The 24,718-nt window shown below is 40.3% G+C and overlaps 1 protein-coding gene across 1 annotated transcript in view; it reads left to right on the top strand.

Annotated features, from left to right (window-relative positions):
* The window catches only part of CPLX2 (complexin 2), a 93,944-nt gene that overhangs the window by 48,487 nt on the left and 20,739 nt on the right, over positions 1-24,718 (top strand). The gene's annotated exons all lie outside the window — the stretch shown is intronic.

Below are 24,718 nucleotides of genomic sequence, written 5' to 3'. Positions count from 1 at the left end.
TATTTACAACATTAGTAAAATGACTAAATATAAGCTTAAATACAATCATTGAGGTAAACTGAATCCTAGTGATAGGAACTAACATGAAACAGTATCAGAAATACACAAATCTGACAGCACTGTAGAATGTCAGTGCAATACAATCAATACTATAATAGACAGCTTGGAAGAATATTCAAATAACAATGGCAGCCTGATACCAATGAAACACTAATATTGCACCTATTAGAACAGTTGATATACAAGGTGACCATAAAATAACTGAATACGGGACAACTTATATGATAATTCCACTCATTTCTTTAAAAAGTGCGGGTCTGTGAATGTCTATGGACAGACTTCCAATGTATATGGGAAAGTATGTTCTATAGGGTAAACCCTCCCCAATCAAAACCATTTAGCTGTATCTGAATCGTGTTCAGTGCCTCAAAGAAAGAAGGACTTTGCAATAGCCAGTGTACCTGTTACTGAAATGTATGGAAAGCCAAGCTTACAATATTATGGTAATTCCAGTTTTAAAATCTCATCAGGAAGATTTCCCTTTTCATTGGCTGAGAACAGAGAGAAGAACTCAGATGATTTAAGACATGATATAATTGTAATTCCATGGGAGGGTTGGTTTTTCCTCTTTGTCCTCCTAAATCCGCCTCTCCTCTTCTCTGTTTCAGTGGATAATGCTCTCATCCTCCTCGTTTCATTGGCCCACAACCTCGGGGTCATCTTTGACTCATCTCTTTGCATAACCAACAGATCGTTAATACTTGTCATGCCTTTCTCTCCAACATCATTAAAATCTGGCCTTTCCTTCATCCATACTCTCGTCACCTCTCACCTGAATTATTGCAACATGCTTCTCACAAGTCTTCCGCTAAGCCATCTCTCTCCCCTTCAATCCCTTCAGAATTCTGCTGCCTGCCTCATATTCCCTCAGGGTCATTATGCTCATGGTAATCCTCTCCTCAAGTCGCCTCACTGGCTCGCTGTCAGTTTCCGCGTACAGTTTGAATTCCTCTTATTAACCTACAATTGTATTTACTCAGTATCTCTCCCTATACTCCACTCCGAGAACTCCATTGATGGGTTAAGTCTCTCTTGTTGGTACCTTTCTTCTCTTTGGCCAACTCCCAGATCCATCACTTCTGCCTCGCTGTGCCATGTGCCTGGAACAACCTGTCTGACTCAGTATGTCAGGTTCTGCCTCTGGCGGTTTTCAAATCAAGGCTGAAAGCTCACTTTTTTGAAGCTGCATTTAAATCCTAACCCATTCCCTCCATAATCCTCTCCCCTATCCAAACAACATGTACAGATTCACCCGTTTTATCCTGTGAGTCTGTCATAATTAGACTGTAAGCTCTCTCGAGCAGGGACCGTCTCTTATGTGTTTAATGGACAAAATGATACAGGTGCTATACTCGGAGAGAGCCCCCAGGAAAGAGACTTGGGAGTACTTGTAGACAAGTCAATGAAACCATCTGTGCAATGCACGTCAGCAGCAAAAAGGGCAAACAGAATGCTAAGAATGATTAAGAAGGGGATCACAAACAGATTAGAAAAGGTTATCATGCCATTATACTGGGCCATGGTATGCCCCCACCTGGAATACTGCGTCCAACACTGGTCGCCGTACATGAAAAAGGACATAGTGCTACTCAAAAGGGTCCAGAGAAGAGCAACAAAAATGGTTAACGGACTGGGGAGTTGCCATACAATGAGAGGCTAGAGAAACAGGGCCTCTTCTCCCTTGAAAAGAGAAGACTGAGAGGAGACATGATCGAAACATTCAAGATATTGAAGGGAATTGATTTAGTAGAGAAAGAGAGATTGTCCACCCTCTCCAAGGTAGAGAGAACGAGAGGGCACTCACTAAAGTTAGAAGGGAAAAGATTCCGTATGAATGTAAGGAAATTCTTCACCCAGAGAGTGGTAGAAATCTGGAACACTCTTCCGGAGGCTGTTATAGGGGAAAATCCCTTCAGGGATTCAAGACAAGGTTGGATAAGTTCCTACTGGAACAGAACATACGCAAGTAAGACTAGACTCAAATAAGACACTGGTCTTTGACCTAAGGGCCACTGCGTGAGCAGACTGCTGGGCACGATGGACCACTGGTCTGTCCCAGCAGCGGCAAATCTTATGTTCTTATGTAGCACTGCTATAGAAATAATAAACAGTAGTAGTAGCAGTATTTAGTCAAGGTTTGGCTAATTTCTCTTGCCATTTTCAGTCTCCCTCTCTTTACCATTTCACCTTTTACCAGCTTCCCATGTCCTAGTCTCCTCTTCTCCACCCCTTTCTCATGTATTCTAGTCTTCTTCTGCTCATCCCCCAATCCAGCTTCATCTAATTCACTTGCGGGATGAACATTAGCCCCTCCCTCCGATTAATGCTCAGAGTTGCGCATTCTTCATCAGCACAAGCACAATAAATAAGGGAAGGTTAATTGTGAGGCAATTATAAGAAAGGCAGCACAGCTACAACATCCACAAGTCCTTTGTAGCCATGGACCTTGTAGTTATCTTTCAAAGAGCACATTCCTTTTGAAAATTGACTAAGAGGCCTGGAAAATGATGAATATGGATTTGAAATGTGCTAGAACCTGGAAATGAGTCCCTAAATTTGGCTTAAAGTGTGCATACTGTGGAAAAGCCAGAATGTAATATTAGCCTGACTGAGAGGGTCAGTTCCAGGCAGTCTAATTTGTGGATAAATATATGTATTTATTCATTTAGATTTATTAGTTATCCAATCTTCAAAGAACTCTGGGTAACAGGCAATATAGCATAAGAAATATGACAACAGTAGAAGTATAAAAAAACAGATAAGTGAAATTCAGTCAAACCAAAATAGAAAATATAAAGCCTACAAAAATCAGTAATTAGCTGTTTCAGTTGCTATTTTTAAAAGATAAATTGCTTTGAAACTTGTCCTCTATGAGGCTGTTGGAGGAAGTTCTTCCATCCTTCTTTCTTAAACTCCTCGGTTAACTGAAATTAAAGATGAAAACTGTCTTTCTCGGCACATTCCCTGTGCCCAAGGAGGAGTCACTGAAAATTGATGTAGCAAAGCACAAGTTGATATTAGAGAAAGAGAAGATAAATGGCCATGTGAACGAGGAGCAGCTTGAACCCAGCCACCTCAGTGCTGTCTCGGTCACCTCATAAGGCACATTTTTGGGCTTACAAATAGAGAAAAATCACACATCACAAATACACGTGATAAAATATACTTTAATATGAAACTCAAAAAAATTAGAGAGTACAAATGGAAAGAAAGAATGAATTATGAGTTTGGTGGTGAAAACCAGATCTAAACAGTCTGAACAGCTCAAACCATTAAGGCTTTGACATTTCCATGACTAATTTATGAACTCCTGTAGCCTTAGTGGGAAAAAAATCTAAGAAGCCCTTGCTGTTATTTTTCTAGCAGTCAAGCATGATTAATATTAGAGAGCAGAGATGACAGAAATAATGAAGTATCTCATTAGGAACTTTGCAGGAAGGTTAGATGTTGGACAACTGATCTTGGGATATGGGGACATGTATACCAATACTCCTGATCCTTGTAAACCTTTTCTAGGCTCTCAGTCGCTTCTTTCCATTCTCTCAGCCACACACAAACCCTGGGAGAACTGTGAACACGCTACATAAAAATGAAACATTCTGGGATTCCTGCTAGTCAAGAGTTGTGTCTCTAAAGGATCTTAAAAAGCTAAGTACGAACCGACACAAACTGGCTCTACCCATCAGTTTGCAAGAAGGACGGTTTGGAAATCTCCATTTGAGGAAAAAAAGCGCACTAGAGGGGAGAAGGGAGAAGGGAGGGGGAGGAGGAAGAAAGCTCTGTGGCAGAGGAGGAACTGGATGTGTTTGTAGTCTGCAGCTGGAATAGGACGACAGACTTTCACTTTGCTGCCTTGTAATGAATTAGAAAGCTGAGGACCCCGCACTAGTGCTTGAGACACATTCACTCTCTTTGCTAAACAGTCTTCTGGGCCATCCAGGTTAGTGATTTCCTTCTTTGCTGCAATTAGATGTTAGCTTCTCAATAATTGTGTTGAAAGTGGCTTTGCAACCATGCTGTGAAAATTGAACGGAGAAGCTTTGGTGCTGAAAGGACAGCTCCTTTTGAACCGGCTTCTGAAAGCTAATGGGCTGCCTAGAAGATTCACCCCAAACAGAAGAAAAACCATGAAACTCGGTGCTCACTCTTGATAAATAAGAGAAAGTGTCCTTTGTCTAGAAAAGGGGATTTTTTTAAACACTGAGCACAATAGAATCAAATCTATATCCCTGCTCTGTTTCTCCCGTTGGATATGTCCAGCCTAGTACGTGAGGCTCTCTCTCTTAAAATCATCTATTATGATCAAATTCAAATGTACGTATATATTACACAGGTGGGGGGGGGGGGGAAGAGAGAGAGAGACTGATAGTCAATTTATGAAGTGGAAAATGCATTCTTTCTCTCTCTCTCTCTCTCTCTCTCCTGCACACATGCACCAAGCTGTGAGTGGACAGTTCAATATGTCTTATAGATAGATATTATCTAGGAATGTATTTTCATATAAAGATTCCTGTTATATATGGTAAAAGAACCTGAAATCCTTCACCTTCTCCAGCAAGATAAGCTGCAGCTTTCCTACTTCTATTAGCAAAACCTACCCACTAGAATTTCTAAGAGGGATTTGTGCCCTCTGCTAGCCAGTTCGAACTGGCCTTTGGCTAGATCTGACTTTACTAGATTTGTCATTAATTGGCTTTCTGAGATGCTCCCCCTCCCCTCACGACTGAAATTTCAGAGTCTGGAGAGTGTCTAAGGTTCTGTAATAAGACTCTGATGAGATGTTCAAATCTTTGCTTTTCTGCATCAGTGAAGACAGCAAGAAAAGGTACTAATGGAAACCCAGCACTCCCAAAAAAAGTGATAGAAGTCCACAAGAGTTAAAAGAATTTGTGCCAAATTCTATATTTCTTTGATTTATTATGATTTAGCTTGGGCATTTTTCAGTTCTAGCTCAATGCAAATCTAAGTTTGCACCTAAGACAATGAAGGGTTAATGGCTTCCCAAGGTCATGAGGAACTGGAGTAGGCTCAGACCCCCTACTCTAACCCTTAGGCTACTCTCCACATGAAGAGGCTTTGTCATGAGCTATCTAGACCCTACAGGTCCCTTCTTCAGATGTTAATTATTATGTGACTAGCCAGACCTGTTGAAAATTCAGTGGCATATACAGTGTTATGGATTGCAGGTACTCATCTCTCAGTGCAATCCCGATACACTCTGCCTGCCCTCCTCAGCCTGACCCCCTTGCTGTCAGTATGATTCTAGCACCTTCTTCTGGCACAGACCTGACTATCACCAGTACACCAACAGCCTAATGACTAGAGAAGCTGGCTGAGAACCTAAGGCTCAGTTCCTGCATTATCCACTGATCCTCCTTGTGACCTTGGAAAAGTGAGTTCATTCTCCACTGTCTAAGGTGCAGCTTACTTTTAAGTCCACTTGGAAAGGGAAGTAACTTCTGTACCTGATTGTAACATGCCTTGAGCTGAGATTTAGAAAAAGCAAATAAATTTAAAATCTAAATTTAAATCCAATTCTCGGCTTCCCACAAGCCCTAGATTTATTTCCGCTGCCAGTCATCCCATGTCACGGTGTGATTTATGGATCTGCCTGGCTGAATCAGCAGCACCATTGACCCCTTGCAGTGTCTGACAAAGTTGTCACACGTTACCAGGAAGAAATTAATCAAAGGAAGGGAGGATGCATATGGCAACAGCCCATGCCCCATAAAATGGCCCCACCTTCCGACCAAGTATATGCACATGCTATACTCCATGCATCAAACCTACTTCTTGGAAATACAGGTATACTTATGTGTTTGTGTATACTTTGGTTTAGCATGTGTTCAGGGGTGTATTTCAGAGTGCATGACAGTTGTTCTCATGTGTGCCCCCAAATACTGTGCTGTATCTTTAGCACAGCTGCTTTCTTTTGTGTACTCAAGCTACGGATTTGGTACACACTGATGATAACAGGACGATGTGCATATAATCCCTCCCAGAAGCTGCTGCAGCTGAGATCATAAATAAATAGAAATGAGGCTGGTCCTCTGTGTGCACATTTCTGCTAGGTGGCACCATGTCATCACCCTACCCATTTCAGGTGCAAGCGCTGTTAATCAGTAAACCTGAAATCCTGTCTGCAGAATCAAATTGCCTTGCTTTCTCCTGCATTTTCTTCTAGGATAATAACACTCCCTTTTAAATTCTTGCTTTTTTTTTTTCTTTTTCTTAATCAAGTATGATAATGGCAGCCCATCAGTATGCAGAACCACCCAAATCTGGAATCATCATTGCTTTGGAAAACACATTGAGGCTAGAGGCACTGATTACTTCACCCTTTTGTTGCCTGTTCTGTAAAGAAAAGTAACATAGAAATAGACGGCAGATAAGGGCCACGGCCCATCCAGTCTGCCCACCCTAATGACCCTCCCCTACCTTTACCTTGCGAATAGATCCCACGTATCGATCCCATTTGGCCTTAAAATCAGGCACGCAGCTGGCCTCAATCACCTGAAGTGGAAGACTATTCCAGTGATCAACTACCCTTTCAGTAAAAAAGAACTTCCTGTTGTCACCTCGCAGTTTCCCGCCCCTGATTTTCCACGGATGCCCTCTTGTTGCCGAGGGACCCTTGAAAAAGAAGACCTCTTCCTCTGCCTAAGTACCTAAGTGGCCATGAATGCCCACAACTGAATGTCACACCTTATCTTTTAAAATTACACTGGCTTCGAGCCAGGCCACGTTTTGTTAGAAAGCACTTTATGGTTTATGACGTACCTCAACAAATTTCTTTTCATACGTTCTTCCCAAAATCCAACTTTTTTGGTGTATTTCCTTCAATAAGGGGCTGTCTGAAAATGAAATATGGGAAAAAGATGTTATCAGGCTGCTAAGGGGGAAGAAAAGCTTATCAATAGTAAAGGAAACTTTTGAAAACCTATTTGTTTAGACAGTTTTTGGGGAATGATATTGATTGAATGTTAACCTGTATTATTTAAATACGTGCTTCACTGTAAATATACAGTTTTCTCCTATATGAACCACATAGACATAAAGTATTATGTTATGTTATCTTAAATTGCCATATTCTGAACCATATAAGGGAACATGTGCACTCATTTCACCCATGTAAACACCTTCTGCCAAGTGTGTGCCATCAACGCATGCTTCGTATATTCCTTTTAGCCACTATCCTACTAGAGCTCATTTATGTGCAAATGGCTACAATTGATATGGAGACCCAACACAGTCCGTGTTTCGGCTCAGATGAGCCTGCCTCGGGGTCACAGAAATATATCATTAGCCAATCTTCTTAGAATAATGAAGGGAATCAATAAATGAATACAAGCGAATCCCATGAACTGGATCTATCTTTAAAATGAACCTTTCTGTCCAATGAGTAATCTGTTGATACTGTTAGAACAAAGCGAAAAAAACCCCGGTATCATAAGGGGTTAATTCTTTTAAGATCCCAAATGTGAAGAGCCGAGTGTCTCTGGCAGAAACATCCATCACAGGAATCTTTGAAATCATATAAAGAGTCAGTTAGGTTCTACTCTACAGAAATTAAAAGAGCAAAAAAGGAATATTATGCCAACCTGATTTACAGTGCGGACAATAAATCAAAAACACTTTTTTCTATTATGTCCTCTAACAATAATAACTTAGATGAAACCCTTTTACCATTGCCTGAAAGCTTTGCTACAATCTTTACAACTAAGATTCCAAACCTTCAAAGTTCTGTAAATATGGATGCTGATCTAGTTTCTGCAGATTGCCATCCCAATACTGGAATGGCTGTTTGGTCCTCTTTTGCATTCCTTAATTGATTCAACTATCCAAAACCATATCTCAGATACACCTAACTATTTCACTTTCAGACCCGCTTCCCTCAAGCTGGGTGAAGTTTGATAGGCATGGTTTAATGCCTTTGGTACTCCATCTCATAAATCTTAGCCTTTCTTTGGGTGTTGTTCCTGCTCCATGGAAAGTTGCAGAAGTATCTCCAATTTTGAAAAATTCATTGGTTATAGGATATCTTCTGGAAATTTTTCAACCAATATCTAATCTCTGTATCATCTCTAAAATAACAGATAAAATTGTTTTTGATCAACTTTCAGATTTCATTGATAAAAAAACTTAACTTACATCTAATCTAATCTAATCCTTAGGTTTGTATACCGTATCATCTCCACGTTCGTAGAGCTCGACGCGGTTTACAGTAGGAGAAATAGGAAGGAACTACAACAGAGGGTTAGAGGTAGAAGTGTGAAGAAAATTTAGAGGACTTGGGATGCCAAGATATAAGAGTTTCCTTGATTCCTCGACAGACTGGATTTAGATCACATCATAGAACAGAAACAACTATTACAGCTGCACTCGAGTCTTGATGCAGGCAAAATTGGCTTTCTAGTATCTCTTGACCTTTTGGCAGCCTTTGATTTGGTCAATCATTCAATACTCATTTAACAATTAATATCTATTGATATCTCTGGTACAGTTCTAGTTTGGTTCAAATTATTTTTCACAAATCAGAAATTTAGAGTTAATACCTCTATCAATTCATCTTCTTCCCTCTTTGAACTGGATTGTGAAGTTCCACAGGGGTCTATCCTGTCACTATTGTTGTTTAATATATTTCTTAGTCCTCTCGCTATATTGATCCAAGAATATAGATGACATTCTCTTGGTCTTTCATCTAACTTAGATCTAACACCACGTCAACAATGCACCTTTGCAATCTCAAATTGGCTTAAGGCACATGGAATGATCCTGAATCCTTCTTAAACGACTATTTGTTGGGTTCCAGGCCTCCTGCCATTACCAAAGATTGATAGACTTGTGCCCCCCTCTCCTAAATTGGCTCATTACAAATCCACTCGAAAATCAGCCTATTTTATTTCCCCTTTTTCCTCTTTAGGAAGACTGATTAGAATTAGATGGCACAATGAGATATATTTGTGATTGGTTACTTGTTTGCTTGTGGACTTTACTTTTATTTTTTGGCATTCCTTTTCTTTGTAGCTATGTATAAATTGTAAGCCGCTATGACCTTTTGCATTGGCGAGGTGTCAAATGAATAATAAACATAAACTTTATATAAAGGGTGCCAGATGTACATTTCACCATAACCCTCTTATAATTTATGGTGAGCGCTCCAAAACTCCCCCCCCCAACCTACTATACCCACCTGTCTACCACCCCAATAGCCGTTATGGCTGCAGATGGCACTTATATGGCAGTCGAGTAGGATTTTGGTGGGATCACAGTTTCCACCATAAATGTAGTGGCTAGAGTGTCTTCTGGACCTGTCTCCTCCTCTCTATGGTTCATTAGCCCACCCACCAGACTACTTAAGACACCTGTGTTATGCTCTACTAGGCTGCTGTTCTAGAGACAGGTATTTACTGTTTCATTCAGATTTTGGAGGGTGGGAGAGGTCAATGACTACTGGGGGGAGTGTGGGAGGGTCATAATGTAACTCTCCAGTAGTCATCTGATCAGTTTGTGTATATTTTTGGCACTTATATGCTTTTAAAACAGGTCTAGCTCACAATGTCTAAGTTCCATCCAGGTTGTCTTGGGAAATGTTTATTACCCAAAGCCCACCCAGAGCATACCTCCAACACACACCCTTTACTCATGAATGCACAGAAACTAGGATGCCTTCAAGATTTCCAGAAAACCAGCTTAAAAAATCAACACTTGGCCATGCTGACGATTAGGACATCAAAGTGCCAATTTAAGCCTTTTTGGACATCTTAATGTTTTGAAAATGCCCCTAATAGCCACTTAAGTCAACATTCAGTACTTAATGCACAAAGATAGGACAGACTTTTTATGTGGCCCCCATTTCTGCACTTTATCTGGCCACCTAAAAACGTAATATCAACACTTCAGTGGTCAAGTGCCAACTCTTCCCCTGGAACGCCCCCAACACAGCTGGCTTTGAGTTAGGTGCTAACCATGAATTTCAACAGCACATACCCAGTTAAGTGCAGCGAATATTAGTGGCTAGTTCTGATCAAGCATCTTGACCAGTCAGCAGGCAGCTAAACCACTCTGAATATTGTTCAGATAGGTAGTTAAATTTATATACCATTTTCCTTTCAAAAATGACGGTTCAAAATTGTTTATATATTATTACAAAAATGAAACAATAAAAGCAGGGAAAAAGAACAATCAACAGATAGAGCCAAATACTACAGATTAAATGATAACATAAAACACAACATAACTTTATTCTTCTATACCGCCACAATCATACGACTTCTAGGCAGTTTACACTGAAGAGAACTGGACAATCAGCGATTTACAAAATATAAATAGTAAAAGTACAACATATTTCTCAAGGATAGTCAGTATAAAATTATTACATTTAATAAGACTTCTATTTAGGAAATAAATCTATCAAACAATGCAGTCTTAATTTCTTTCCGAAAAGCGCCATAGGTCAACCTAGCTCCATTGATAGAGTTGCCTAACCAAGACTGCTGTTTACTTGCTTGAAACATGAATGTTCTATCCAAAAAGGACTTGTATTTACAACCAGTGATCCTTGGGTAGGCAAATAAGTTACAATTTCTGGTTACCCGGTAGGAAACAAGTGTTTTTTTTTTTTTAATTCTTTTCTGGATATCATAAAGCAGGATTCAAATCTTAGATCAATGGGCAATTTGTTCCATAATTCTGGTCCAATGATCCCAAAGATCTTTTCAGAATTTTTTTTTTTTTGTAATCCTGGAACTTTCAACAAATTCCTCTCAAAACAATCCCCACTTCTTCAGTGATATGTTGGCTCCACTCATTTCTATACTTCAACAAATTGTCCTGAGCAGATCACAGAGACTGAGGGAAAATACAATTGAAGTCTACACAATCCTGAGTGGTGTAGAATGGGTACAAGCGGATCGATTTTTTTTACTCCATCAAAAATGACAAAGACTAGGGGACTCTCAACGAAGTTATAGGGAAATACTTGAAACGTAGGAGGAAATATTTTTTCACTCAGAGAACATTTAAGCTCTGGACCACGTTGCCATAGGTTATGGTTAGGGCGGTTAATGTAGCTGTTTTTAAGAAAGGTTTGGACACTTTCCTGGAGGAAAAATCCATAGCCTCTTATTGAGATTGACATGAGGGAAGCTACTGCTTGCCCTGGATCAGTAGCATGGAACGTTGCTACTCTTTAGGATTCCAGAATCTTGCTATTCCATGGGATTCTGTATGGAATGGGGCTACTATTTGGGTTTTTGCCAGGTACTAGTGACATGGATTGGCCATTGTGAAGACAGGATACTGGATTAGATGGACTATTGGTCTAACCCAGTAAGCTATTCTTATGTTCACATAGGACTTAAGTTTCTCCTCTACGTACCTGGGTGCAAGTCCTTAAGAATCCAATTGAACAGTGTGAACTTAGGTCTCTATCTTTCATTAGAACATAAAAATATCCACACTAGGTTAGCCCAACAGTCAATCTAGCCTAGTGACCTGCTTCTAGGCCAGGTCACAAGAACCTGTCAGAATTTCATATTTTGGAGTCCCATTTCAAGTCTCACTGTGTGAAATCTGTACGAATTAGATGTCCTGTTTAGGGCTCTGGACTTCAGTTATTTTCATTAGGTTTCTTTCCCAAATTCATCTTTGTTTTATTTTATTTGTAGCATGTGTTATTTCCAAATAACATATGCTAAAAAAAATTTAAAATCATGTATATTGCTGGACTGTTTTTGGTTGGCTTTAAGTAAAGTGAAACAAGGTTGGGGTTTTTTTAATGCATAGAAATATTTATTACCCTAAAGTAGGGTAAGGGGAAAAGTTATTAAGCTGCATTAGAGCAATATAACTTGTGTTATTGACCTCTTATCAGTCTATGGCTGTCAATAATAGTTTTAAAGCCGATGACCACTGGATCCTTTGGCTGGGTGCTGACTTCTAATGTGGAACCTTAGATCAAGTACATAACCTCAACTATTATTTTCATTTCACTCCATATATCTGCCTGTGTCCTACTGATCTACCTGGATCAGCAACTCTATTGAATGTCCATATCAAAGTGTCCATTCCAACTTCTTGGGTAAAGGTGAAATAGAAAACCTGATTAACATAGCATAACATTGTGTGCAGGGGATTATGGTGTGCAAATATTTACATAAGAACATAAGAGACCGAAGATTCATCAAGCCCAGTGTCCTGTTTCCAACAGTGGCCAACCCAGGTCCCAAGTACCAGACAGAAACCCAAAGAGTAGCAACATTCCAGAGCTCTTATTGTGATGTCATAATGCCTCATTTCACCAATGCCTAAGAGCCAACCTCAGTGATGTCACAATTGCTCGATTGTCCTAGACTTGGCTCACATAAGAACATAAGAATTGCCATAGTGGGACATACCGAAGGTCCATCAAGCCTAGTGTCCTGTTTCCAACAGTGGCCAACCCAGGTCCCAAGTACCAGACAGAAACCCAAAGAGTAGCAACATTCCAGAGCTCTTATTGTGATGTCATAATGCCTCATTTCACCAATGCCTAAGAGCCAACCTCAGTGATGTCACAATTGCTCGATTGTCCTAGACTTGGCTCACATAAGAACATAAGAATTGCCATAGTGGGACATACCGAAGGTCCATCAAGCCTAGTGTCCTGTTTCCAACAGTGGCCAACCCAGGTCCCAAGTACCAGACAGAAACCCAAAGAGTAGCAACATTCCAGAGCTCTTATTGTGATGTCATAATGCCTCATTTCACCAATGCCTAAGAGCCAACCTCAGTGATGTCACAATGGCTCGATTGTCCTATACTTGGCTCACATAAGAACATAAGACTGTCATACTGGGACAGACTGCAAGTCCATCAAGCCCAGTCTCCTGTTTCCAACAGTGGCCAACCCAGGTCCCAAGTATCTAGCAAGATCCCAAGAGTACGACAGATTTTTTGCTGCTTATCCTAGGATCATGCAGTGCATTTCCCCAAGTCCATCTTATAATAGCTTATGGACTTTTCTTTTAGGAAATTATCCAAAACTGTTTTTTAAACCCTGCTAAGTTGTTTTCACCACATTCTCTGGCAACAAATTCCAGAGTTTAATTATACTTTAAGTGAAGAAATATTTTCTCCAGTAAACAAGCAATTCACATCTACCTTTTTCACTCCACCCAGTATTTTATAGACCTTTATCATAGCTCCCCTGCACCGTCTCTTCTCCGTCTGAAGAGCCCTAGCTGCTTTAGCCTTTCCTTACAGGAAAGTCATCCCATCCCTTTTATTATTTTTATTGCCCATTTATGTACTTTTTCTAATTCCGCTACATCTTTTTTGAAATATGGTGACCAGAATTGCACACAGTATTCAAGGTGCAGCCATACCATAGAACGATACAAGGGCGCTATAACATTTTCATCTTTGGTTTCCATTTCTTTCCTGATAATTCCTAACATTCTATTTGCTTTCTTGGCCGCCACCACTGCACATTGAGCTGAGGATGCCTAGATCCTCTTCCTGGGCAGTGACTCCTAACATAGAACCCAGCATCACAGAGCTATAGTTTGGGTTCCCTTTTTCCCACATGCATCACTTTGCACTTGCTCACATTAAACCTCATCTGCCATTTTGACACCCAGTTTCCCAAGGTCCTCTTGCAATTTTTCACAATCCTCTTCTGACTTAACAAGTTTGAACAACTTTGTGTCATCAGCACATTTAATTATCTCACTGGTTATTCCCATCTTTAGATCATTGATAAATGTGTTAAAAAGCAGCCATCCCTGGGGAACCCCATGGTTTACCCTTCTCCACTGTGAACATTAGCCATTTAACCCTCTGTTTTCTTTTTGCTAAATCTAATCAAGGCATTTGCCAAAGAGCTGTTTCAAAACGTAAGACATTATGCAGTTAACTGATATGAGACTGAAAGCTCTTCTTCCTCAATGCATAAATAAATGACATATGGACCAATTGATTCTGAAAATTGGCTTCTTAATTTATGTATTTCCAAAGAAATATTGATCTGTTGCAAAAAATGAAAAATACTGTTTATAGAACCTTCATCATACTAACTAGATCCTGCCCCCCCTCTCCCACCCCCCTAAAAAAAATGAGATCCTGGAGAGGACAGTGTTGATATGAAATGGTACTATAGGTTTGTACGAAACCTTTGACTAGCAGTTGAACAAGTTCTCTCTCTTGTTAGTTGTGTTCCTTTTGTGTTTGGGGGAGACGGTTGCTGCTCACGTTACAGCAATTGGTGCCTGCTGTCATTTCAACCAGAGTGCTTGTGGAGAAGACTTTGTCATAGGAGAAAGCAATGTGTCACGAATGTGTCACAGGAGAAAGCAAGCCAGTGGAGAGATGGATATAGTTGGATTTCTTTATTTATACCCTGCCATCACAATAGAGTACACACACAAACAGAATCACATACAGTACAACAAATTGAACATGAATAAAACATCATAGTAAAGCCTCCTGAAATTACAAAGAGGCTACCAGCACCTCGCATCAAAAAACTATAAATCTTACAGAAGAGGCATTTCTTCAACATTTTCTTAAAACTACTCAAACTTGTTTGCTGTCGTAAATATCCCAGAAGTTTATTCCATTCTGCAAGCTCTAGACACAGCTAGCCGCAACTGTTTCACTGTCGGAATATATAGGTCATCGTGAGTCACCGAGCGCAACAGGCGCCGTGGTTCATATGGCAGAATGCTATCCATCAAATGTTTCGGTGCCTTATTGTATATACGAAGTTGCACCATGATTAGTCATTTATAACGGATTCGATGTTCTAATGTTAACCAAAACATAGATTGTATGAGCAGACTATTGCTGATCTTATTTTCTTCTTGCATGGTTTAGAATTCCACTAACTAATTTGGGGAGAGAGAAGTATTTTATGCTGAGTACATTAATGAATAGTTCAACACATTCGGTGCCCTGCAGAGTACTGGTAAATTTTCAAAATACACATATGTGCATGTTTCCACTCTGAAAATTACCCAAGATCCTCCTGTGCATTTCCATATGCTCTGCACCATGCACAGGTTTTCTGGGCTAATTTATTTGCATATTCATGTGTTTTCATAAGGATTAGGGCTACCATATGGGTCCAGAAAAAGGAGGATGAATTGCGACATCTGGGTTTTACTTCCATTGCTTTCAGTGGCTTCCGTTCCTTTTGTTCCCGGAATTTTATCCCATAGAGACTCTACCTTATTTTTCATTTATGGCATGTTCTCTCCGGTAGACTCAATTCCGTCTTTGATGAATAGGGCAATACCTCCACCTTTTTGACCTACTCTGTCTCTGCAGTATAGCTTGTATCCCGGTAGCACAGTGTCCCAGATATTTTCCTCGTTCCACCAAGTTTCTGTGATGCCGATGATGTCAAGGTTATCTTTTTGTGCCATAGCTTCCAATTCAGGCTCCTTGCATTCGTCTACATACACTTGAGTTTGTGGCCTGTTACTTTCTTGCATTTCCTTCCCTCTTGTGTCCCTTTCGATCCATCAGGATTTCTGTCTTGCCTATGATCCGGTGAGTCTTCCCCGCTATCTTCCTGCATGGTATCCTCTGGGTATCATTGACTCTTGGTCGACTGTTGGCTTTCCCCTTCTTCCTAGTTTAAAAACTTCTCAATTTCTCTCTTGATGTTGCTTGCAAGTAGACTCGTTCCATCTCCACTAAAGACTGACATTCAAGAAATCCGAAACATCTGATGAGCTGATGTTTCTGGTTATTATTTTAAATTATTGTGTAACCTTTTGTGACCTGCATACAGCAGCAGGGGTGGGGGGGTGGGGAGAGGGGGGGAAGGTGACTGGAGGAAGCAGAGAGAGAAGCCGTAGTGAACTGAAATCAGTTACTGTATCAAATGCTTCTCCTTATTTTGCTAACAAGAGAAATATATTCTAATAAATAAGTCTTCAATTGATATCCTGGGACCATATAAAAAGGGGATTTCATATATGCAGAATATACTCTCAATAGGGATTATAGGAACAGAATATTATTATAGAGGCAGATTAGACATCAAAGCCAAGGCTGGCAGGGGGCTGTGGAGGGTCCTCTGAACTTGAAAGTGCCCCCACCCCCTCCTACAGACACGACAGCATTTTTTCACCAGTTCAGCTCAGTGTGGGTAGTAACAATCCATCACTACCACCCCCTATTAAAAAAACAAAATTGGAATGTCCTTAGATGGCTAACATTTGAAAAAATGTTAATTTTTCTGAATCCAATACATCTGTTGCCATTTATGGATAAATTTCCATTTAAAAATAGTTAAGTCATCAATCCTGAACATATTCTTATTCTACAGAGCTATTAATGCCGATATTAGGGAAAGGAATCAAGTCCCCCTGTGGTTTAGCAGTACCTTGACTCTCGACTTTTAACCGATATAAAGATACTATGTCAATTGAAAAGGATTCAGGTCCCAATTCCTGCCCCATACTTTCTCTGTCTCTGTCATATGTAAGTCAGGTACCTGGGGACACATCTTAAAGACCAGAAATCGTCTTCCAAATATGTCCGTCTTTTATTATGAGTTTCACATCTTTTATACGAATCAGGTTTGTCAGCATGTGTCAGCATGTGACGTAAATACAAACCATATATGGACACAGGTCACATGAAACTTTAAACACATCAGCATTTTTCCTATCTAGAGATTGAAGTCCACAGAGGGTCAGAAAAAGCCTTAACCAGCAGAGCCCCTAATCTAAATCTGTCTGTAAATACGGCTTAACAAAACAATTGAATTCACTTCACATTATCTCTGTTTAAACATTACCTGTCCTTGTACCATCTTCAAAGAAGGGAAAGATAAACAGGGCCTACCTTTGCATCTTTAAACAACATATGCCTAAGGACACTTACTAAAGTTCTGATACGTGTCCGTTCAATTCCCCTCTTACGTCATGTAAATGACGTCACAAATACACAGCATGAGCTGGAAGGGAGTGATACCCTAGGTATGTCTCTCAAGGAGGGGTTTTTTAGGAGCTGTAATACGAATAACACAGTACATGAGCAGTCAAGACAAGAGTGCAAATAATAAGAGATTATGCATTCAACTAAAATGCTGATCCCAAGAATTAGATAAATCAGAGTTACATTTGGACTCAGCAAAGAGGTCTGCTAATTTCTGAATGTCCATAGTAGGACCTATATTGTCAGAAAGAACAGTACAACAGCATAAAATACTGAGGAGAATTTAACAGAATTCTCAGCTAGAATCATATCTAGGGCCATATGATTTTGAGAACCATCTGAGAAGTGGAGCCTAATTGATCAGTAATACCTTGCAAGGCGTCCCTAGAATAGTTCACAAAGCGTTGCTGATTATAATAATTTTAACTAATCCGATCAACATTCTTATTAATAGTAATAAAGGGAATAAGGAACTCAAACCCAGCCTTAACCTGAGCTCGGGCCTTAAATTCATCTGGGACCCCTCTTGGGACCCCTATAGCATCTATGTATACATGTGATCAGATTTATATCAAGACAAATAAAAGGAAAAACCATGTGAATAGGAAGGATGCCTTTCAGAAAGATATGCAGGAGCATAGTAACCTTAACTAAAGTGCACTGGCCTATCCACTGGCTGGGTAGCTTAACAGGGAGCCAAAAGTCTCCATAAAGCCAGTAAATATCAAATCTGATGCAGCAAAAATGGGGCATACCTATGAGCCAAGACAGAACAATAACCTGGGGGTAAATTACCTACAAAACTACCCTGTGTCAGATTAGAAACATGACATGTGTAATTGCCCTTATAGATGGTAACGGCAATATCAAGCTTTTGTTGTCCTGGCAACAAAAGGTATTTAGAACACTGCAGTGCACAAAGGGGATAGGTAAAATTAGAGGAGATACTGGTAAATAACCCAAAAAAGCATGGTTGGATACCAGGAGGGAGGTCCAGAGGTACGGTTCCTAGATGGGGTCTAGCTTGAGCACATATGTAACAATTACTCTTATTATGTTGATCAGCAGTGAATTTCATCCATTCTAACCAAAGGTTAGGTTCTGAAAACCCTACCTCAACAGCCACAATATCTTCAAAAGTGGGATTGGCAATAGCCATCATGTCAGTAAGTTTATTGAATGTAGGGGCCAGTGGGTTAGTATTTTTTGGGGCCCCCACAAAATGGCGGGAGAGGATGAGTGGAGGTAGATAGATCCCATAAGAAAACTGATGGGTCGGATAGCTAGACCCACCCTTAAACCACATGTCCATAATGTACATACCTTCATCAGTAGGTCTAGGGTTGTCAATAGTAAGAGAAAGCTTAATAATTTGTACAGGAACACTTTTCCTATAACAGTGTCCAACCTTATGAAGGGTCGTACAAGTAAGCAGTGATTTACCATTTTGGTCCACTGTTTTTCAGGGTATTTTCTAGTTTATAAACCCAGTCAGTATCAATATTCCACCCTACCACTCCCCAGAATGCACACTTATCCCCCCAACGTAAGTCAGTAACATATACATATATGTCCTTAGTTTTAGGAATCTCTGAGGACCAATGGCACAGCCTTGGGATATCAATTGATGAACAGTCCACAATGTCACAGGAGAAGGTGGCAACTTGCACACTGCTGGAATTATACCAAAGGGTAGCATCGGTCTTTTCTGGATTCCAATTGAAGGACAGCCTTTGCGAGGGAGTAGTCCAGCTTGACGTCGTGTTCGCAAAGAGGTGTCGGGGGTGCTGTTTACAGCAGGAGTGTCATTTACAGATGGGTATGGGCAGAAAGTGTCGTGGACCCAGAACACATCATCCCTGTAGACCCAGTTAGAAATGATCCATACAGGGAGAAAAACTAGCAGCAGCGGTGCCAGTAAGAGAATGATAAAGTTGGTAGAATGCTGCAATGAGATCATCATGTTGTTCCACTGGAGGAGGTGAAATCTGCGCAGGGAAGACTTGCTTCTGGGGTTTTAGGTTAACCCTCTTCAAGCGACTTGCGTGGATCCAAACAGGAAACTCCTCAGTGAGTGCAGCGGGCCTGGTCACAGCGATCACAGTAGTGGGAAGGCCAAAGGGGAAGTCCGTCTGCTTCCGATCCTTGGAAAGCTGCTGGACAATCACCAGGCTGGAAAAAATGGGTAGGAATCTGTGGAGAGAAAGGAGAAGTGCAAGACACGTTTCTTTGAACAAGCCCTAATATTTCAATTAGCTTTTAGACGTATTCCTCCTGTATCAAGGGAAAATCTACCCATGGGGCGGGGAAAGGTCATCCCGTGAGAATCTCAAAGGGAGAGCAGCCAGATGTCTGTGCATACAGAAAGAGATACTTGAAAAGAGATGCTTGGAAAGCATTCCAAATATCATTCAGCAGCTGTACTCCAATGTGATCCAAATAAGAGATAGAAAACAAGAGAAACCATGTTGCCTGTACTGAACGTGGCAACATGCAACAATACCAATTCATTCACTTAGCATAGCCATGGCAAAAGAGAGACGATACTCACTTGCTTAAGGTTCTTAATTGAACAATCCAAAAGGATATGTTTTTATCGTGCTGCATATAACTATTATGCACTTCAGAGAGACCATACTGATGTACTGAATGTATTCAGAAATGTATATTGAATGGATCATATGTAGGGAACACCACGAAATAAATGCTGTATAAAATAAAGCTTTTTCTTATAACCCCTAACTAAACTATATTCAGAATATAAAAGCTAAAAGTAAAAGAACATTGCGCAGTTAGGCTAGTAAGAAGTGGAAAAAGAGCTCTAGAAGTGGCCAATATTATGTATCCTGGGGTACCCACCAAACCAAAACAAGTAGACATGACACAGACAAAACATAAAGTTTTAAGCGTGGAGCTATTACTCCATCTGTCAAGTGTGCAGGGCTGAATCCAACTCCGCAAACAAACACATTGACATAAAAAAACCAAAACTACAAATAATGTATATCATAACCATCTCATATTTGGAAAAAGGGCATAAAGCTAATGTCTCTTTGGAGCGTCTCTATCTCTGCAGTGATAAAGAGGACCCATGGAAAACATTAGAAATATCTGTGCCAAAACGGATCTGGGATGGCTATGTATAAATCCGGAAAAAACATTTTAAATTAGCAACATCCTAATTTCAGCTAAAACAATAGAAAGGAATTGTATTTTCCAATTTATTTTCAATTCACAACCGTGCCAGCTGTAATTATCGAGCTATATATCTCTGTATCAAGGAGCAAAAGGTCAAGAATGAAAATATCACTAGCAAGAAGTTAAAATGTCGAGCGAGCACTACGATAACCAATACCATGATATTGGGCAATGAATAAGGGAGAGCTAGCAGCTGGTATCCAGGGTTTCCCCTCTTTGCACCAAAGTCCGTCTAAAAGGGCGGCTTTGGGCACCTGCCAAACGCCAGGCATCAAATTCAGAGGAAGCTGTGAAAAAAGAGAGGAAGAGAATCCTGTTCACCCGTGAGACCCAAAAGCCCATTTAAAAGAAGGGCTTGAACATCGTGAAGAGTATGAAGGGTAATGGGGTGACCTAGGGTCAAAGAAATAACCATCTCTACCACCATAGCACAAGCAGCCAGGGAACTTGAACAGGAGTGACTATAAAAAAAGGCAACAGAGCGTAATTTACCGCCATGTTCTCCCTTCATGGTGTTACAATAGTCCCAAACAAAGAGATAAAACATGTGGGCATAAGCAGGAAAACCCAAACTTGAGCTAGAAACCAAAGCACATCTTAAATGTCCAACATTTCATAAGTCCATCTGATAAGAGCAGTCATTTCAGAAACCAGGGTCTGTCTCAAAATCTGGTCATAGAAGGAACAAGCAGAGATCCATTGGCGGCAGTGACCAATCATAGCAAGAAAAGTAAGCATGTCTTTCTTGTTAGCTGGGTGGGGCAGACCCAGAATAGCAGCAATGCAGAAAGTGCAGATTTTCCTCTGACCATGAGACAGGACAAAACCCAGGTATTTCACTTCAGATGTACACCAGTGCAGTTTATTTCATGACACCTTGTGACCACACACAGACAACCATTATAAAAGGTGAAAACTATCAATCGGACAGGTCTCCTGAATTATGGAACACAAAAAGTTGTACAAAATGAGAATATGACCATGAGGGGCAGTGCATGACTTGTAGAATAGCCCAAAGGACATTCCACACTAGGTATACTGTTGCTTAAAGGTGAAGGCAGCCTCACCAAAGGGACTAAAAATAAAACATTCTTTAGGACAATGACAGAAAAAAATCATTGGCTGCCGATGGAATGGTGGAAGAAACATAAGTGCAATGAGAATTACCAAAACACTAACAGCCCTAAATCTAGGACGAAACAGGGAATGCCATCAGCTTTGACAACAAGAGCGATGGGCGTATTATAAGAAGAGATGGTGGTTTTGATAATGCCGGAGAAAAGTCAAGAGACAAACAGTGGAATCTCACCTTACTGCTTGATAAAACCAAGAATGAGTAACTTCAAAGAAGCACTATAGGGGGTCAGTGGAAGCCCAAACAGAGAAGTCTGGGGGAAGGGACAAAAACATTCATGCACAGACCCTGATAATGAAAGCAAAGAACAGATTAGCTTTGCTCTGCACAAGAAAGAAAACCTTTAAAACGGAATTTTTTTCTTTTTCTTGTTTCTTTTTTTTTTTTATGATCCAGCACAGAACACAAAGGAAAAGAAACGCACAAAATTAGTCAGGATCAAAAGGAAGACAAGAAATAGTGCTTGTGTACAAACTACAAGGGAAAGATCTTAGACTGATTCAAACAGCGCTTTCAATTCATTCCACATAACAGCATGTCCTACCTCAGTATTAAAGATTGGTGACACAGAAAGATGGGAGCTGAAGGAAAAAATGTCATACATACACACAGCCGTACAAGTCTCATTTGTCTAGGAGTAAGTGCCTTTATGACTCATTACAAAACCCAATATAACAATGCAAAAATATTCGCTTATCTTACCTTATAAGCGAGGTACAGTAATAAGAGACAATAAAATCTTATACTCTATAAAAGTTTTAACCTTACAAATGACAGAGTGGGCAGGGGGGTTCTATAAATAATTTCATTCTTTCCGAAAGAATGGCAGCTGCTTATATATTCATGAGGGGCGCTTACCGAAAGTACCCCGAGATTTTTCCCAAAAAAACTCCATAATAGAACCCAAAGCTTGAACTTAAAATAAAGGGTGGGTACAGGTCACCACTACCCAGTGAGTATTAAAGAACAGAAAAAATTCAGAAATACTCACAAAATACCGGTGATATCATCTGCCCATCGCGGACAAGCCCCCAACTGAAAAGGATTCAGGTCCCAATTCCTGCCCCATACTTTCTCTGTCTCTGTCATATGTAAGTCAGGTACCTGGGGACACATCTTAAAGACCAGAAATCGTCTTCCAAATATGTCCGTCTTTTATTATGAGTTTCACATCTTTTATACGAATCAGGTTTGTCAGCATGTGTCAGCATGTGACGTAAATACAAACCATATATGGACACAGGTCACATGAAACTTTAAACACATCAGCATTTTTCCTATCTAGAGATTGAAGTCCACAGAGGGTCAGAAAAAGCCTTAACCAGCAGAGCCCCTAATCTAAATCTGTCTGTAAATACGGCTTAACAAAACAATTGAATTCACTTCACATTATCTCTGTTTAAACATTACCTGTCCTTGTACCATCTTCAAAGAAGGGAAAGATAAACAGGGCCTACCTTTGCATCTTTAAACAACATATGCCTAAGGACACTTACTAAAGTTCTGATACGTGTCCGTTCATCAATCTAAAAGCATTTGGGCTCTTTCTCACTTAATCATCGAAGGAAGATTATTTTTGGTTGATGAATTAGAGCATATTTTGGAGCGTACTGAATTCTATAATAATCTTTGGCACAATGCCTCAATACCTCTTAATTCTCTGTTATCTACATATAGGGAGGCATCTGGTCTCTCCGACTTCTCTAAGATTATAGGCTCACTAATAAAAAAGCGTCAAAGTTTTATAAAATAGTAAGGGAGGTTGATAGAGAGAAAGATGTCTCCTTTGATTATATATGGTCTGGTGACCTAAATGTAAACCCCGGGAAGTTGGACTGAAAATCATTCTGCAAGGCCTACTATGTCAGCATCTATTTGTCAATCCACCTATTTTACTTTACATAAAGCATATTGGACCCCCACTAAAATGGCTAGGGCAGGGGTTTCAAACTCAATCTCATTAAGGGGCCGAAATCCAAAACACAAGCTAAGTCACAGGCCAGACCCCGCTTAATCTCCACCCCAGCCCCCGCCCCCATAATAATACGAATTAAAACACCATTTTTTCCATTCATTTTTCATAAATACATACATAATATCATCTTAACACATAATGGTTAACCACAAAATTAAACTACACAGAGCACACTGTATGCAGCTGCTTCTCAACATTCATTCCTACCAGAACACAGATAACCCCATGCAAATACAGGACCAAAAATAAAAGTACTAATATATACAAATGAAACCCTAAGATTCAAGACTCTGCATGCAGTACCACCCCCAGAGAAAAAGAAACAAATGCATTTCTTCCTGAGCAGATGAAAATTCAAACACTAAATTGAAAATAAAATCATTCCCCCTACCTTTGTAGTATCCCTCCCTCCATGCTGTGCCTTACCTTCTGGCCAGCTCCAACCTGGCCGTTTTATGTGGCCCGTGGTCTGAATCAATGCCCCCGGTGTTATGGACGGCTCCCTCCTCTTCACAGCCGCAGTATGCACAAAGCCACGTGCAGCAGTTAAGAACATGCAACCTGCGCCTGAACTGGAAGCCTTCTCTCTGACGTCGCAACATCAGAGGGAATGCTTCTGGATGAGGTGCCAGATGTAAATTTATTGGACAGGTATTTGGTTCAGAATTCAAGTGATAATGCATATGAATAATAATGTGTTACCTTTTTCATATAAATCTATCATACTGCGTTCTACAAACCCAGATATCTCGTTACCAGCATCATTCAATAAAATCTTAGTTTTGAAATCACTGGGCTAGAGTCGAGGTTCTCAACTCAGTCCTCAGACACACCAAGCCAGTCTGGTTTTTAAGATACCCACATGAATATACATGAGATAAATTTGCATGCATTGCCTCCATTATATTCAAATCCATCTCCTGAAAACAATGACTGGCTGGGTATGTCCTAAGGACTGGTTGAGAACCCTTGGGCTGGAGGACAGAGTTTCCTAATGTCATGAAGACCAAGCTAATCCAGACCTGGTTTTACCACTCTGCAGACATAGATTTCTTTTGCTTTGATTTTCTTAAGAAATTCAATATTGCTAGCGTTACCATATAGCTCCAGAAAAAGCAGGATGGATTGAGATATATTGCAATCAGAATGGCAAGTCGATGCATGCAATAAGATAGCCTAGCCCAATTCTTATAACATGGAGTCAAGTGACAACCCAAGGGAACTGTAAGCTCTACTGAGTAGGGACTGTCTAGTGAACATTTTACTGTACAGTGCTATGGGAATGATAAGTGGAAGTAGCAGAATGATACTGTTGGCTCTGGGCTGTTCTAAATTCTCTCCAAGGACCTGGAGTTTCTTGGTGTTGCTTTATTACTGTCCTCTGATACATAAAGAATAGCTTAAGGCCTCGATTGGCT

The sequence above is a fragment of the Geotrypetes seraphini genome, chromosome 18, assembly GCF_902459505.1.
Source record: "Geotrypetes seraphini chromosome 18, aGeoSer1.1, whole genome shotgun sequence".
In the NCBI taxonomy this organism is placed as follows: domain Eukaryota; kingdom Metazoa; phylum Chordata; class Amphibia; order Gymnophiona; family Dermophiidae; genus Geotrypetes; species Geotrypetes seraphini.
The sequence above is the reverse complement of the archived record's forward strand: the minus strand, read 5'-3'. Positions and strand labels throughout refer to the sequence as shown.